General features: G+C 41.1%; 1 protein-coding gene across 2 annotated transcripts in view; it reads left to right on the top strand.

The window, feature by feature from the left end:
* FAM222B (family with sequence similarity 222 member B) overlaps positions 1-16800 on the top strand; it is a 46299-nt gene that overhangs the window by 11272 nt on the left and 18227 nt on the right. The window contains exon 1 of one of the 2 annotated variants that reach the window (XM_037880738.2): positions 1471-1650. The exons of the other annotated variant lie outside the window; for it this stretch is intronic. The gene's annotated coding sequence lies outside the window, so the exon portion shown is untranslated. Of the gene's footprint in view, positions 1-1470; positions 1651-16800 lie in introns of those variants that run through there. 2 annotated transcript variants of the gene reach the window in all.

Here is a 16800-nt window from a genome sequence, read left to right as displayed (position 1 = left end):
GTTAATGAAGTTGAACCTTCAGTCCCTTCCTATGTAATTCACAAGATCTGAAACACTTGTTGGATGCTTATTTATACATTCTTACGGTTTTTGAAAATGTGAAACAACACAAACCACTCTATAAAAAGAAATAGAGTGAAAAATTCACTCCACAGTGGGGGCTCTTGTCCTGTGGAGCTGAGCCCAGATCCTTACTCCAACAGTTGTGACCTATTGGGTTGCACCGCTGCTCAGGATTGGCCTGGATGCCCCTGTCTCATTAAGGGGAAGTCAGCCAGGCCAAACCTAAGCTGTGCCTCGACCTCGTGCTCCAGATCCCAATGCTCAGAGTGGGCAGCTGGCCCAGCTCTTTGGGGTTGGCTCACTCTGCAACCCCTCCCATCTGTATGGATAAAATGAAGTGTAACAATAAGAATTTCACAAGGCTCTACTTGTTACCTGGAGGCCTAAACCCTATCAGCCATAAGGAGAGATACAGAAGATGAAGGTATGGGGTTCTGAGAGCAAGGACCAGAGCCCATGCTCTAGTGAGGAGCCCAGACCTCTTGTCATCTCTAGTGGCTGGAAGCAGGAAAAGGCCGGGATAGCCACTGAGGTGGTATTCAGGGACCCTGCCTGCAGCTTTCTGCTCAGGTCAGGCTAGTAGTGTGTACCGCCTCACTAAGTTGTTGGAAAGGGAGTCTGCACCCTTCCTCCCAGACCTTCTGAATGCTGCCAAAAAGGAGGGTGTCTGCTACTTTACCATGCTTTTGTGTGTAGGGGGATGAGTGGGAGGGAAGGAAGGGTTTCCACTACTTTTGCCTGCTTCAGGGGAATGGAACAGATCTGTAATCTCCCTTAGTTTGTGTTTTTAAGCCCCTTTCCCCTTGAATAATTCCACAGTGAAGAGCTTTGTAACTGTATTCTTGAGAGCGTGGGCGCCGTCTGCCGTGTTCTGCATAGCAGCAATGAAACTGACCCCAGGCGCTGGGCGCACTGTGCCGCTGGGCGGTAAAGCTGTGAGTAGTGGCAGCCGCGAAGGTGCTGTCTGGCCACAGACTCAGGAAGACCATCCCAAATCAGTGCGGCTGTGGCTCACCTCCTGAGGGTTAGTTTTACAAGTAGAAAGCTTTTATTTTTTTTAAACGATGAAATCTTAAATGCTTCCCAAATTCCTGTTAAGCTCGTCCTAGGCATGAGGGCACTTAGAGCTCGCTTCAAAAAAGACGGGCCCACAACTGAAGGAGTCCCCTTGCGAAGGCCCTTGTCAGAATCCCTGCTGCGCGCCCGGAGGAGCTGGGGCCGGCGCGGGACTCGCCGCGGCCCGGCCGGGTCGGGGGCACTTCGCGGCGCTGCATCCCGGCTCGCCCCGCCCGGCGCGGCCCGCTCGCTTTGTGCGGCGCACGGCGCAGGTGCAGGTGCGGGCCGGCCGAGCGGGCGCCGCTCCGGGGCGCGCTGACAAAGGGCCCCGCCCGGGCGGCCCGGCGGGCGGCTGCCATTGGCGGGAGGCCGCCATCCGTCAGGGCCGGGGCGGGGCCGGTTTCCGGCGCTGCGGGAGCCGAGCTGCGGGGAGCTGAGTTTGCAAAGAGGATGCAAAGCGCCGAGCCCGGTGCAGCAGCCGCGGCCCCGGCTATGGGGGCTGCCTGCACCGCCTCTCCGAGCAGGGCCCCGGTAAGGCTCCGGCGCCGGGCCCAGGCAAGGAGCGCCCCGGCTCTGTGCGCACGGCTGGGGTGCAGCGAAGAGCCGGGGCGCGGGGTGGGGCGGCGGCCTGCCAGGGCCCCTTTCCTGCGGCGGGTTCCTGTCCGGCTCCAGGTGCGGGGGTGGGGGAGAAACCCAGCCCGCCAGAGAGGGGGTGCTGCTGTGCGTGTAGATGGGCTCCGCGCAGACCCCAGCGGGGGCACGTTCCCCAGCGGCGGGGTCGCCACGCAGCGCTTAGCCTAGCCTGCTTGGGGGAGTCCCTCCCTGGCCACTGCGTTTATGGACTTCCTCTCCTCCTTTTTCTCTTGCAGAAACGCGGTGATCCCTGATTTTCCTTGTATCTTCCTCCTCCTCCTCCTCCTCCTCCTCCTTTCAGGCAAATAGACTATTCCTTAACATCTGTGAAATGCCTCCTTCCTCCGAACTTAATTTGACCCTATTAATTTTTATCGGAATGATTACTATTAAACCCATTCATTTTTAAACTTTCTTTTCCCGTTCTGTAGAAAGGACTCTTGGGTTTGATTTTCTGGTTTGCATTCTGTACTGTCCAGGTAGTTTTGCCTGAACCTGGCTCTAGCAAGTGAAGCCGATTGAGGTACTTCACTTCTTGTTTGGGCCTAAGCAACCTTACCTTATCATAACTTTGGAGCTATCCTGTAAGGCCTGGTCTACACTGGGGGGAGATCGACCTAAGAGAGGCAACTTCAGCCACAAGAATAGCCGTGGAGTACAGGAGTCGACGGCAGAGCGATAAATTGATCCCTGATAGATCGATAGCCTAAGACATAGCCTAAAACAAGGAAAAGCATTTGAATCCAGCAGAAATTAGGATAGTGCTGATTTTGACACTTAAAATAGTTCCTAAGTGGATTTCAAATGTAAAGCTTTAAAATTAATGCTTTGTAACCAGCTGGTGCATATATGCTAATTAGGTGGCTATGCTGATTGTAAATTTTCTGTAATTAGGCATTTCTAGCTAAATATGTGGAACAAGTATATCTTTTATCAGAGGGGTAGCTGCGTTAGTCTGGATCTGTAAAACCGGCAAAGAGTCCTGTGGCACCTTATAGACTAACAGACGTATTGAGCTTTCATGGATGATTACCCACTTCATCGGATATATCCTTTTATGTTGATTAGCCAAGAGCTGGCATGACTAATGTCTAGTGGAAAATGCTAAGAGAGTTGAATACCAGTTTTTTTCTGGCACTTTGGAGGTATTAATTAAAGTGATTATAGAGTTCATTCTAGTAGGCGAAGCAAAGATTCCAGAGATCATTGTAACCAGAAGTCAGTCAGTAATATGGTGCTGTATTAGAGACTAGTAGGTTCTTATCTCAGCATTAGCATGGCTTAGGTTCAGTAGACACAAAAACTGTAAACTTTAAGAAAGGTCTGTTCTTAATTAACTGGTATCTTCCGCTTAAGAAAGTAAGCTACATTTACTAGCTCCTTCTAATACCTTTGATAAATTTTTTTTTCTTACCACCCATGAAACTAGGTTAGTAACTGTTGCATCATGATGTTTGTTTCATTCTCTAATAGGAAGTCAGTTTCTTTGTGTATTAAAGTGCAATGTTTGGGAAGCCTGTTAACTCTAAAACACCAGTGAGCATTGCAGCAACTAGTGCAACAGTGTTGGGTTTTTAAAAGCTTTTTTTAAAAAAAAAATATAAGATTTAGTTGAGTAGGTGAAGTGACAGCTTTGGCTGGAGACACTTAGAAGGCATTGAATTGCGTAGGAACCATTGAATCATCAAGTGCCTTTGACTTCCTAATAAAGGTAAAGTCACAAGTTTTGATGGGGCTCACATTTTTCATCTGAGAGAGTATTCAGCCACCCTGCTTTTATGAAATTGTATTACATAAATTTATTGTCAGTTTAATTTTTTATCTTAAATATGTAATAGTAATATTATCCTGAATGTCAGTGATTTCCCGAAAGAGCTGTACACAGAAGATGAAACATTCAGCTATATAATCGTAGGATGTCTACGCTAATCTCTGTCGTTTAACTTAGATGCAAAATAGGAAACCATCAAATGTTTACTTATGAGGAAACAATTATGTGAAATCATGACTTACCATAATCTGTGTAGCTAAGTGGTTGAAACACATTGCACTACTGAGACTGGAGTAGCTGGTTTAATTTTCTCCTATGGCGTTTTCCTTCTGTCCTGGTTATTTATGAGCAACGGTGCTTAATGGGAGGAAAAGTGACTTTTGTTCTCTTCCCTAAGAGAGAACCTATATCAAAGCCCTCAGAAATAGAAATTGATTCCTTTCAGAAGTTGAAGGAAAGGAATAAGATTGTTATTGAGTTTCTTAACGATTGGAGTAGCAGTGCCAAAACCTTGCATGATTAAATGGTGGATTTTTTTAAGGTTGGGGGTGGGCTCTTGGTGCTCAAGGTGAGAGAATAGTGGACAAAACAGAACTGTGAATGGATTCACATTGAGATTTGCATTAGGATAGGTTTTTAGCTGTTTCTAGCTTGTCAGACACTTGCTGTAACTAAATCCTGTGTGTGTTTGGAGGAGGGGTTATTCCATGAGATTTACTGTAGGAGGCTTAACATTTGAGAAAGCTGTTTACAATGTGTCTGAAATAGTCTCCACTGTGTCCTCTACCCTCTATTATCTGTTTACTGCTCAGATAAGGAGGTGGAATAGATTGCTGGCCTGTTTCTGAACTCTGCTTAATGAATGGTTGCTATGCGCATTGCATCTCAATCAGTTTAATCCTCAAGATGTCATTTACAGGTCTGCTCTTTGTGAGGGCCAGAACTATGCACTTTCAAACTGTACTGGCCAGAATTTGCTGGCAAAGCAGCCTGGAATTGCTTGTTCAAGAATTGGGTGTGTGTGTGTGTGTACATATATATGTTGCTGAGTGATCCAGTTTTAAAGTGCCTGCTGTCACAGGGCCATCATTTCATGGACATGTGCTAGATTAGGTATCCAGTGATAAATAAGAGATGACAATGTCATCAGTGTCTTTCCTAGATCAGTTTAGTATATAGTTTACTTGTTTGACATTAGATTAAGATGAAGTAAAAGAATTCCTTATTTTAAAATTTTGACTGCTTTCTGTCTTGTTAAAGTTTTTATATTTTGGCTGAATTAGCTAGAGCAGTTTTTTGGGGTTAATGTTTAATACTGTTAAACTGAGGAAAAAGTATTCTCTAACATGTCTGAGAAAATAGGACACTGCAAAAATACTGGCATAAATAATCAATTCCCAATTTAAGAATCTGCCTGTGAAACTGGGGGAGAAAGTCCATGGAACCAGGATTCAGGAAAGTTATGTTGTTGTGTATTACGTAAATGTCTTATGCTGGCGGTATAGAGCAAAGAAAAGTAGTTTCCCAACATGGTTAAACTTTAACAGGCCTGTTAAAAAATAAAATACGAAGGCACTCTTTTTAAATTGATTTTCCGTGATAAATATACATCTTATTGCAAATAAGAATGTCACTCTTTGCATGAGCTATCTTCCTTTTGCATGGAAGATTTCCTTTAAATTCTGCATGATAGGAGTGTGATCTACTGTTAGTGCAAAGTGAAGAGTAAGCAGTAGTGGAAAATGCTTTGGATTTGTTGAATATTAAATGCACTTTGGTAACATTGATAGACACTGCACATTGAAATGAGATCTGAGTTTGTTGCATAATTATATTACAAATTGCACATGAAAAGTTAAGGTAGGAACTTAGTAGGCCTTACATGAGTTAGACATATTTTAGACATAAATGAAAGCAATATAAAAGCTGCTGCAGAAGTTAATGTGAGCCTTTTGAAACTGAAATTTTGAAAATGATTTGAAATAGTCTTGACTAAAGTGAGATCAGTATATTTAAAAAAAAAAAAAAATCACAAGGTGTGCTTCTCCAAATGGAGTATATGCAGTCTCCTGTATCACCAGCAAAACCAAGGCGGCACTTGGAGTTTCACTGTAGGAAGGAAAAAGTCTTCTAAACAGAATGGTGTGAGATCAGAGTGCTTTTTATGCAAGTGAAGATTTTATTACATGCTGTGGATTGAGGGCCTGTCTGTAAAATACAGCACAGGAGTGTTAAAATCAGATAGTAAAAAACAGAAAATTTGCCTAACCTGTCCTTCAGATGGCTGAAATGGGCAAGAAACACCTGGAATTTAGAAAAAAGAAAAGGAGTACTTGTGGCACCTTGGAGACTAACCAATTTGAGCATAAGCTTTCGTGAGCTACAGCTCACTTCATCGGATGCATTTAGAGAATTGCAGAACTGGTGCAATACTTTGGAAACAGGGTTTCTTCTTCACGACATTGCTTCTGCACATCTCCACTGTGAGATTGTCTCCTGCTCCGTGGGGACAGACCCCATTTCAAAGCAGCTAGCTGTTGGAAGAATGTGTGCCTGTCACAGTGCTCCAGCATCCTAGAAACAAAAGTGCAAAAGTCCCCACATCCATCTATACCCCCATTCCTGCCTTGAGAGAATGGACACTGAGCCTCATCTTCTCCCAACGTTGGGATTTATGTCAGTATTGTGTAGACAAATACTTCATATCCCCAGTACAAAGTTTGATCAATGTGTATATTCACAATCATAACCTGGGAATATGTGGGACTAAAATTTTGGTTCTCAGTTGTATGAGGGCACATGCTCCTTCTTGCACCTCTATTGAAAGATCCTTCCCTTCCAACTGTAGCAAATGCCAGGAGAGATTCAAAACTGTACGCTTTGGTGACGGGTCTTCCTTGTACAAATTTTCTAGGGATTAAGTTCTAAAATCCTATTCCAAAATCTTGACTCTGGTGGCCTCCAAATTTCCTTTAAAGCAAACACTTTGCTGAGCCTCTTGATCTTCCATGTTAGACTTGGTGGAGCCCCTTGAATATGAAGAAGGCTATTGGGTTATTTCCTTGGCAGTAGAAAGTTTTTTAAATCCTCAATTTTATTATGGTGTATAATTAGAGAAAAGAGCCAGTACTTTTCAGTCCAGATGCACTCTAAACAGATCCATTTTTGATACAGATGGTCTCTGCTTAGTGAAGATCCTATATGAGAAGAACTTAAAGCTCTTTCTACGGGAGGAGTGGATAACAGCTTCTTTATTATCTTTTTGTTGTGTGCCATTTGTTGAGATACCTATAGTTGATTCCCACCTTTCCAGAGCATCACTCTGTCAGTATTCATCACAAATCCCATTGAATGCTTCATTCTAGGAGAAAACGTTCACGTCTCTTTTCAACTAACAGTACACAGCCCTTTTCCTAAAGATTGTCACCGCTAACTGGTATCTCACAGAGGGATCTGTGCGGAGCAATATCACAAAGGAATAATAGGTTACTTATTGAAGTACTCCTTGTGTTTTGAACTTGTTCCCTCTGCATATCCCCACTGACTCTTCCCCCTCTATTGGAGATTTAAAAGGTGTGCCCTTGCCTCCAGAATGCTGGAGCAACATGTTTCCTTGTCTGTGTGTATCCGTCTTTTGTTTCTTGTCTTTTACTTAGGTTGGAGCGTTCCGGAGTAGGCACTGTCCTATTGTTCTGTTTGGATACAGCACCTAGCACAGTGGGGTCCTGATCCATGACTGGGGCTCCCAGGTGCTATGGTAATAGAGATAATGTGTTCCTTCCGTGTTTGCTTTGAAATGGGTTCTATTGGCAGATCATGCACTGTCAGAGGGGATCAATGGAGACAACACATTTAAAAAATAAGTTACTTTACTTCTTTAGTTTCCCTTCACGCCTCTGAAAATAGCTTATCCCACATTGTATCTGAGCTACCTTGATTTGTTTAGTGAGTCTGTATCTCTAGGATTCAGTTCCATCAAATTTTTTCTCACTATGTTTATATGAAGTATGAGGAAGTTCTTTCAGAACTGCTCTGATTTCTAGTTTTACAATTTTACAATCTCCTGATCTGCTCTGGAAGTCAGCACCTGAACACCTTTTGTCTTGCTCCCGGGAAGTATTGCATCTTGTTCCTTCCTCTTTAACAACAAATGCAATTTATGCTGTCTTTTATCTATGCCTTAAGACATGGAAAAGGAGCAAGACTCTTAAGTAGTGGGAAACAGACTTACATGGTTAATGGAAATATTTTAGCCTTTAAATTCAAGTCAACATAAGGAATATAAACTGCTCTCTTCTATGTTGATCGTGTAATGAGTCAGTTCTGGTGATACAACTTTCGATTTCAGACTTTAACTTACCTACTTAAGGTTGGCTAAGCACATCAGTAGTTAATACTGTCATAAAATTTGCTTTAATGTCAAGCGTTTTCTCTCAAATGAAAGCTTTTAGCATATATCAACTGTAGAAAGCAACATTATATTTGAGAAAATAGCATTCAGTAGTCTCTAAGCACTTTATTTTTGCCTACTTTGTAAGCAGCGAATAGGTGTCCAAACTGAAATATACAAATATGGTAATTCACTATGCATTTGAATGTGGCTCAGTAGTGCAGGCAGAGGTGAGAGATTGTTGCCATCCAAGTGGTTTATGTAACATTCTGGGTTCGATTTCTAATGCTCCAAAAAAAACAATTCTAAATTTAGTTGTGTAAGGGCACATCTGTTAATTTCCAGCCGAGTTGTATCATAGGTTAAGGAGCTCCAGGTAAACCATAAAGCACATATTTCTGCCAGGCTGGATAAGAATTCTGATTAGTTTCATCCTTTTCAAAATCAGGACTGCGTTTGACAGCATTCTTGAATTTTGTTGTGTGCATTACTTTTCCAGAATATTGCTTTAATCAGTCTCTCTCTTTGCATTAAAGAAGCAGATTCAGCTATTCAAAGCAAATTGATAATTGCTTTTCATTAAAGGTACGAGTGCCAGAGAGCTGAGCATGTCTTCCAAGAAAAAACATTGATAAAAGCTCTGCAGAAGTTATAATTAATCACATAGTTATAAGCCATATGAATGCAGTTCAATGAAAGTGGAAGATTTTACCTTTCCACCACATTGAGAGAGAGTTTTGCAGGCAGGTCAGTTTCTTTGTGGTCAGATTTGCCTGGAGGTTAATATTAGGAGCTAGTGTTGGTGGGGTCCATAAGTGGTGCTCTCTCTCAGTCAGTACTGGACCAGTGCCCTTGCATAGTGCTGAGACTCAGAGGTTGTGCGTTTCTGGAGGCATCTCCCTTTATAAGAGATGTAAAATAGTGGTCTTAACTTCTTTGGTCTGTTACATCCCAGATTATTGGGAGCTTTGCAAATTAATGCACTGAGGTGCTGTAATATCTAGGCTACAGCTGTAATTATTATGTTGGGGCATTTGTCAAATGTGACACTATTTGGCTTTGGTCCCACACACCCTGCCCACCTTTCTTTTCCAGGTTATAGCATAGTTACATAGTTATAGTTTGATTCTGTCTACACATAATTTGTCAGAACTTGAAAAAAACTACTGACCAAAGGTGAGTAGGAAATTTTATCTGGTAAGTGGGAAAGCTTCAGAGGAATTTAAGCTTTCTCTCTGCAACCACAAATTTCTTTCTAATGAGAATCTGCATCAGGTCATACTCTGAAGTTCTGCCTTCCTGAGTCTACAGACAGAAATTTCTGGCTCTGCTAATACTTTGGGCTTCCAAAAGTCTCTTACATGTTCTGGACAGTTTCACTGTTGCTGTTCTGAACTGTGGGTAACAGTGAAACTGGCAAGAAGCAGCAGGTCTGTTCTGCTCCTGGGGAAATCTTCAAATACAGAGACCCTTGCTCAGGGTAGCTAGGAGGTGGTAGGGGTGTGTGTGTGTGTATGTGTGCCCTTTTTTCCTATTCAGAAGTTTTAGAGGGTGGCCTTCCTGTTTCTCAGAAACTTATTAAATGGAGGCTGTTATGAAAAATAGGTCTGGGCTTAACACCGTGGTAGGACCCTCAGCACCTTCACCCTTCCCAATAGCTGAAGGCAGGAGGCTGCTCCTAAAACTTCCTGGTGGTGGTCCACCCCTCTTGTATCACACTTTGACTAGCAGGTGTCTAGCAAAGTTTACTACTACTGAGAATACTTGTGTAGCAATTTCCATTTGAGGGTCTCGGAGCACTTTCCAAATACTAAGCCTCACCACTTGCCCTATGAAGTAAGAAAGTATAGATTCCAAGGCCAGGAGAGACCACTCTGATTATCTAGTCTGACTTCCTGTATAATGCAGGCCAAAGAACTTCCCAAATAATTCCTAGAACATCCCCATTTTATAGATGGAGAAATAGCTGTAGAGAAGGTGTCTCACCCAAAGTCACGCAGGATGTCTGCAGCGGAGCAAGGAATAAAACCTAGATCTGCAGTCTTGTATCTTAATCACAAGTCTACTGTTCCTCCCACCCAAGAAACTACTGCATTGTAATTGGGTTACAGTTGTATGGCAGCTGGGACCTTAAATTCAGTACTAACATAATTTAATACTGAAGCAACTATCAACTTTATTGAACGTGTCCACATGCCACAGGCATTATAAAGGTGCAGGAATGCCTTTCTAACTAAGGCTGCACTTGGCTTTTCATTTTGTTTTATATGGAGACTAGTGTCTCCTCCCCAAATGTACAGTACATAATCTGTACTGGATAAAAATTGGATTTTCTGTTTGTTTTCAACTAGATCTATTGTTTGGTTTAAGTTAAAATTAATTTAAAAACTAGGAGAGTGTTTTCCTTCTGCAGTGTCTGGCTACCAAATGGATGGCTTATTTTTCACATTTTACATATAGTTAAAACTTCTTGCCTGTTGGTTTGAATGTACATTTTGAAGAAATTTGGTTGAAATTAAGCACAGGAAAATAATCATTAATGATCTGTCATCTTATAGTCACAATTTTCCTTACTCAGGGTAGCTACCGTTTCCCAACGCTTATGGTGAGTAAACTGAAGCTACCCAATGCAGGCCAAGCTAGTCACACCGTGAGTAAATTTTATCATTTTGTTAATGAGTTTTTAAAAGAAAAAACTGGAACAAACAGGGATTTCGTATGCAGCCACCAGGACCGCCCCACTTCCAATATGATTCAAGATCGGGGTTTGAATCCTGGACCTTCAGTTCACCATATTAATCATCTATTCCTTCAACTACAAGAGTAACATGTCTTGTGTGTGGAGCAGCCATTAGAGAGAAATATCACACACCATTTGCTAATGGCTTACGCAACTATTTGCTTGACAGCAGTAGATTGCTGGGAATTGGAACTCCTGTTTCTATTCCCAGCTTTAGAGAGGAGAGTGGTTAGTAGTTAGAGCAGGGGAGACTGGGACGTAGGAGTTTTGACTCTGGGAGTGGAGTGAAGAAATATTACAACACAGCTATGTTCCTTACAATAAAATACAAATCCTTAATTACAGCCTCATGCTTTTCCCATAAACACAGCACAGTTAACCTCTGCACATATGTTTGCTAATGTTGCTGGGGTTGTAATTGAGTTTTGCATTAGACTGTAAGGGAGATTAATGTGTAGTATGTTTCTTTATCACTTGCCGGCAGAAATAACTTCCTTGTGATGATGCAGAATCTTTCACTGTCTGTGAAAATATGCTATGTAGGAATTACGATGCGGTTAAGAGGTTTCCCATAACTTGATATTTTCTTCTTTTAAGGTTTGCATTGAGCAGATGTTACACTTTAACCAATCTTAATCCATTTCTTATGGAATTATTTAGCTTCCAATAACTTCCACAACTTGGTAGGTGCTGTGCAAACATCTATGAAACAGTGACATGATCCCTGCCCTGAAGAAGATGGATGCCTTTTGTTGTTTCAAAGATCTGGTCAGGAATCTGGAGGGCATTTTCCTGGGATATTATGTTAGTCATTGAAGAGCCTTTGTGACATCTTTTAAGAGTAGGGAATTTAGCCTACTGTTCTGGCCAACTTCTGATTTTGATAACTGCACTCTGCCTACCTACATTACACCACTACCTTGGATACAGTTTCCTTCCATGTTCTGTCCCCAACTCTGCCACTTACTCCAAAGCCTCAGCTGATCTGTTCATGTAATAGGGCGCCCATCACTGTAGTATAGAGGACCTTGCAAACTTTAACTTATCCTCTCATACCTGACAGGATAGAGATTATCCCTTGTATAAGTGACAGTCGAAGCACAGAGTGACTAAATGACTTGCCTGAGATCACATGGCAGAACCAGGATTTATACCCAGGTCTCATGAGTCCAGTCCAGAGTCTTAATTACAAGATCAGCCTTCCTTCTATTTAATTTTTGTCTTGATTTTATGCATCTGTAAAATGGAATATGCGCAATTCATGGCTGTCTCAGGGTGGTTGGGAGGCCGAAGTAGTGTTTGTAAGGTTCGTTGAGATGCCTGGGTGAAGGACAAAGAGTTAATAATTAAAATTGGAAGTAAGCTGTAAAGGGGTGGAACCATATTCTGGTCTGTTGGCTACAAAAATGCAAAATATAAATGGGCCAACCAGCAGAAATTAAGTTAAAACATATTTAGTGAGAAGCATTGTTAATGGCTTTATTTTGGCCCAACTAACCAGGCATTAGTGGAAATGCATGGTGATTTGCAATGGGGAAGCCACACAAGCAATTTCATGTTTGTCCACATTGTTGCTAACAGCTTCCTTTGCAGAGTACAAGCAGGAGTAGGCTTCTTGCCAGCAACAGCGTCATTCAGATTAGGGCTTTAGTTCAATTATGTCTAATTAACATTTATTGCAGATAGCAGTGATAATTACTTCCAAGTCAGTTTGTTGGCGGTGGTTATCCCAAGGCTAAAGTACAAGTTGGACAGATTTTAATAACTGAAGTGATGCATTGCTCTTCCTTTTTTTTTTTTTTTTAAGACCTCATTTATACCAAAGGCCAGAAGCTATGTAAAACTCCATTTTACAATTAAAACCTACTGTTCTACTCTTCAGCAGATGTGCAGTGCTGTATTTTAAGATCTAATAAGACCAACCTAAAATGGTTTTTTATATTCAAAAATCATATACTGGAACGTGCTGCTTTATCACAGTAAAATGGATTTGATGGTACTGATGTCATTCACAGTAATGCATGCCTGTTATGAGATTATAGGTGCAATATTTTAGTCTTTTGGCTGAATTTGAACTTCTGTTCAAAATTACAGATATTGATTTGAAGCCAGGTAGCCCTTCCTGACAGCTTTCAAGTCCAAAAGGATTGTAATGTTGCCAGTGTTTGTTTCGTGAACTCTTACTTTAAAGCCCCTTAGTTTTCTGTTTTGAGTGTTGTTTTCAGTGGGTTGGGAAAAAGGGCAAGAAGTGGATCCATATACATTTCAATTTCTTCTTTCTTGCTTTTCAAACTGATTTTGTTGCCTGACTAACATTATAAATGGTGGTCAGCCTAAAAGGTGAAATGGTTTATAAGCAAAACCTTAATTAAACTGCAAGGAGCAAAATTGATTTTATTGATGCTCTTAGAGAGATCTAGAAGAGGACCTTCTTGATTCAGACAATCAAAAAATTTTATATTGGTAGAAGCTGATAGGACATTTCAGCTTATACAAAAGGCAGCTCTCCACTGTTCACTCCTTCTCTCCTTGTTTACTCCCCATACACTTGCTAGAGTGATTTGTTGCCATATCAAGAAAAGCCTCCTCCTGTGTAACATTACTTTGCAATTTTTGACTTATAAAATATTAAAAGGTTGTTGCAGGTGTTGTCTGTGAATACAGTGCTGGTTTGATAGTTTAGTTATGAAAAATAGTTAGATATGTCAAATATATTGTTCCTCTAGCAGGTTACAGCAGAGATGCTACACAAGAATGTTTCCTTGTGGATTCCCAGAAATAGAGGGATGGTGGAAAATGGGAGAAGGGGAGAGCAGGAAGTCTGGGAGATATGCTGATGATATCAGTCTAGACTTTCAGAGTAGCAGCCGTGCTAGTCTGTATTCGCAAAAAGAACAGGAGGACTTGTGGCACCTTAGAGACTAACCGGTTTATTTGAGCGTAAGCTTTCGTGAGCTACAAGTGATGGAACTGACTGAAATTGTAATAAATACCAACGTTGGCTAGCAGGGATGGTGTGTGGTATGAGTGTATGCTCTTAAAATGTAATACGCACCAAGTGGTGCTGCATTATGAAAGGAGACAAAAACGTAACACCTAACTAATACCACTTAGATATGCTGATTCTTAAATCACTGGCCTTCTCAAACTGACGCTTGTAATGCCCTGACCTTTTTGAAAATACAGAATTTTTCCTTTCAGTATTGTATGAATTATGTAAACAATTCCTGCCCGTGTAATTGGTATGAATGTGTTCAGGAGAACATAATATATACTTCAAAAACTAGACTGTGGGTTACTTTGGGAGAGCAAAAAAGGAATCAGAGTAGCAGCCGTGTTAGTCTGTATCCGCAAAAAGAAAAGGAGGACTTGTGGCTCCTTAGAGACTAACAAATTTATTTGAGCATAAAGTTTCGTGAGCTAAGCTCACTTCATCGGATGCATCCGATGAAGTGAGCTGTGAAGCTTATGCTCAGATAAATTTGTTAGTCTCTAAGGTGCCACAAGTCCTCCTTTTCTTTTTGCAAAAAAGGAATGAGCTTCAGTGGTCTGTAGTTTTGTCTTTAGTGTCTTAACTGGGAGTAAACAAGACAGTTCCGCTAGAAGCATGAAAATCAGCTTGCATTCAGTTATGTTTGTAACAGGCATTTACATATGATTGTACCAAAGCAACTTTACAACCCTAGTTTGTCCTGGAGCATTTTTTCAGGCTGAACTTACAGTTATGCAGTGTGTATTTGGGATTTTGCCATAATCATAATGCACTGTTACTATTTATTAAATTTAATGCAGTTTCTATATGAATAGGGGGAAGAAGTGAAACACGTCCCTGAGCCATAAGTACTTAAAGCCCTCAGAAGGCTTAAGGGACCCCAGGGTGCTGGAAACTTTAAATAGTTTTGAGCTTTTCTTTTGTGTGGGTAGTTTCTGTTGCCTTCTCAAATCTCTGAGCTTTGTGACCTCAGTAGTGAAGGTCTATAGTTAGTCCTGGAATTTCAAACATGCATGTTTATTTTCATGAGTCTAAAGTTAGACTTCACCAGCTTACGTTTTTCAAAATCAGACCTGTTTCTCATTTCATTGGCCTGTGTCAGTTTTGTGGGGACCATTTCCTTTGCCTGCTTGAGAGTTTCAGGCAGTATGGTATGTTTGAAAGGTCAGCAAAAACTTTTAATTTGAGCATGTGATCTATTTATTTAGTGGCAGAACACGTAAATTAGAGTAATGGGACTTTATTTCTAGCACTGGGCTGTTAAGAACAAGTAATTTACTCTATGCTGTACAAGATACCAGAGGCATCTGTGTTCCCTGATAGAACTGCTGCCTCTGAAGTTTGCTATTTTCTGGTTGATAAGCATAGAATTTTCTTGAAATTTTAAGCTCTACTATGGCAACCTCTGAGAAGTCTCTTGTTAAAACTGATGGAGCCCTTCCATCGATAGCTCAGTTTAGGATGAAGTTAAGCGTAGGTCACCTTGCCCTGTGACAGCTGAAATAGTTGAGCCTACTCTGGAAATGGGGTACAGAATGCTTTCTACTACCAAGACAAAACAATACATACTCTCAGCCTTCATCATCTCAATTTATTGGTAACTTAATGGTGGTAAAAACATAGTAGGGGTGTTTGTGATTAGTCCAAAACAAAGCATTACAACTTGAGAATTCAGAATTAAGCTGAAAAAAACATTCAGTTAAGGCACCCAACCAGCCCTAACTCGGCCCTATAGTGATGTCCTAAAATAACGATGATGGCAGTGTAGTGTTGCGGTCCCAGATTAGATATGATTGATTTTTAAAGAGTCAGTGTTTTTATCTTCTGACTTTAAAAATCACTAATGGAGTTTTTGTCTGGGAATTTTAGTTTTAAAAGAATATTTTAAAATTTCATGGACAAGAAGCCCAAAGAGACTGCTATGTGCAATATTTCTAGTGATTAGATTATATGTAGTGTCAGCTCTAAATCTCTTTTTATATTTAACTTTTAAGGGCAGATTTAGTGATACATCAAGCAGCCAGAGCACCCGATTAAGCTGGGTTTACAGCTGCTTTGCACTGCTGGGGCAGTGTAAAGCAGCCAGAATATACTGGAGAATCTAGTCTTTCAGTCAATTGCAAATTAGCGGGCTGTGTTAGCGAGTGAAGAGCGTTGGGAGGGAGCAAAGAAAGCTCAGACTGAGTCCTAATGCGTCCTCTGCACAGTTCCCTTAGTTCCCACAACAGTGCTGCCTCAAAGGACAGTGATAAGGGGAGCCCTGCAAGCACTGATGCCCAAGAGAGTATGCAGCCTTGGAGTCTTCATAGACAGTGACAGTTGGGCCTCATCTGCCAGTGAGAACTGTTTATACATATGGTCCAGTCTCTCTCCTACCACTGAGTCATTCCAACCAATAGAATTGATGCTTTTATTTCAGCTGGTGAGGAAGGGTTGAGTTGCTTCTGTCCCAATGGCCCACTTAAGAGTTAGTTGACGTTGTCTCTAGTCTATATAATTATAACACTTAGATAAAGTGACTGCATTACTCCATTATGGAGATCATTAAGGACAAAAAAACCCTGACATAGTAAATCTGTTAGAAGACATGTTAATTTTTAACTGATCAGCTAATGAATTTACTTGTAAAATCTTAGAATATTCATTGTATTCTCAAAGAGTAAGTTTGGGGAGGGTATACTGTACTTTTCATTTAAAACAAAGAGATTGAAGCATGTCTTAAAGTACAAAATGAAGCTCAGCTTTAACTATGGAATCATAACCAGCTCCTCCATGATACGTTTTCTTAGCACTGCCAGAACACCTACATTGCTTCTCTTAATATCCACTATTTCCCTGGCCATTATGAATTAAATTATTGGCAGTCCGCCTACAGTGGAGACCAAGAAAAGGTGGTAATTCTTTTTAAAATGCTTCCATTTTAAAAAAAAATTCTCATATAAATAAAGCTCTTCCTTTAAGACATGTTTTGCCTTTGTCATCACAAATCTCCTGTGTACAGATCTTCTATATTTAAAGTGAGTAACTTAGCTTGTGGGCTCCTACACAGAATGAACTAGGCAAAGCTTATTTTTGCAGCCTTTTAGTAAACATAAGGTCTGTGTGAGTTGGAGATGAAATCGAATTCTTAACTATGTAAATTGGTATGCTTTGGA

The sequence above is a fragment of the Chelonia mydas genome, chromosome 17 (assembly GCF_015237465.2).
Source record: "Chelonia mydas isolate rCheMyd1 chromosome 17, rCheMyd1.pri.v2, whole genome shotgun sequence".
NCBI classification, from domain to species: Eukaryota; Metazoa; Chordata; order Testudines; family Cheloniidae; genus Chelonia; species Chelonia mydas.
Note: the sequence above shows the minus strand (reverse complement) of the source record. Positions and strands in the feature narration are given on the sequence as shown.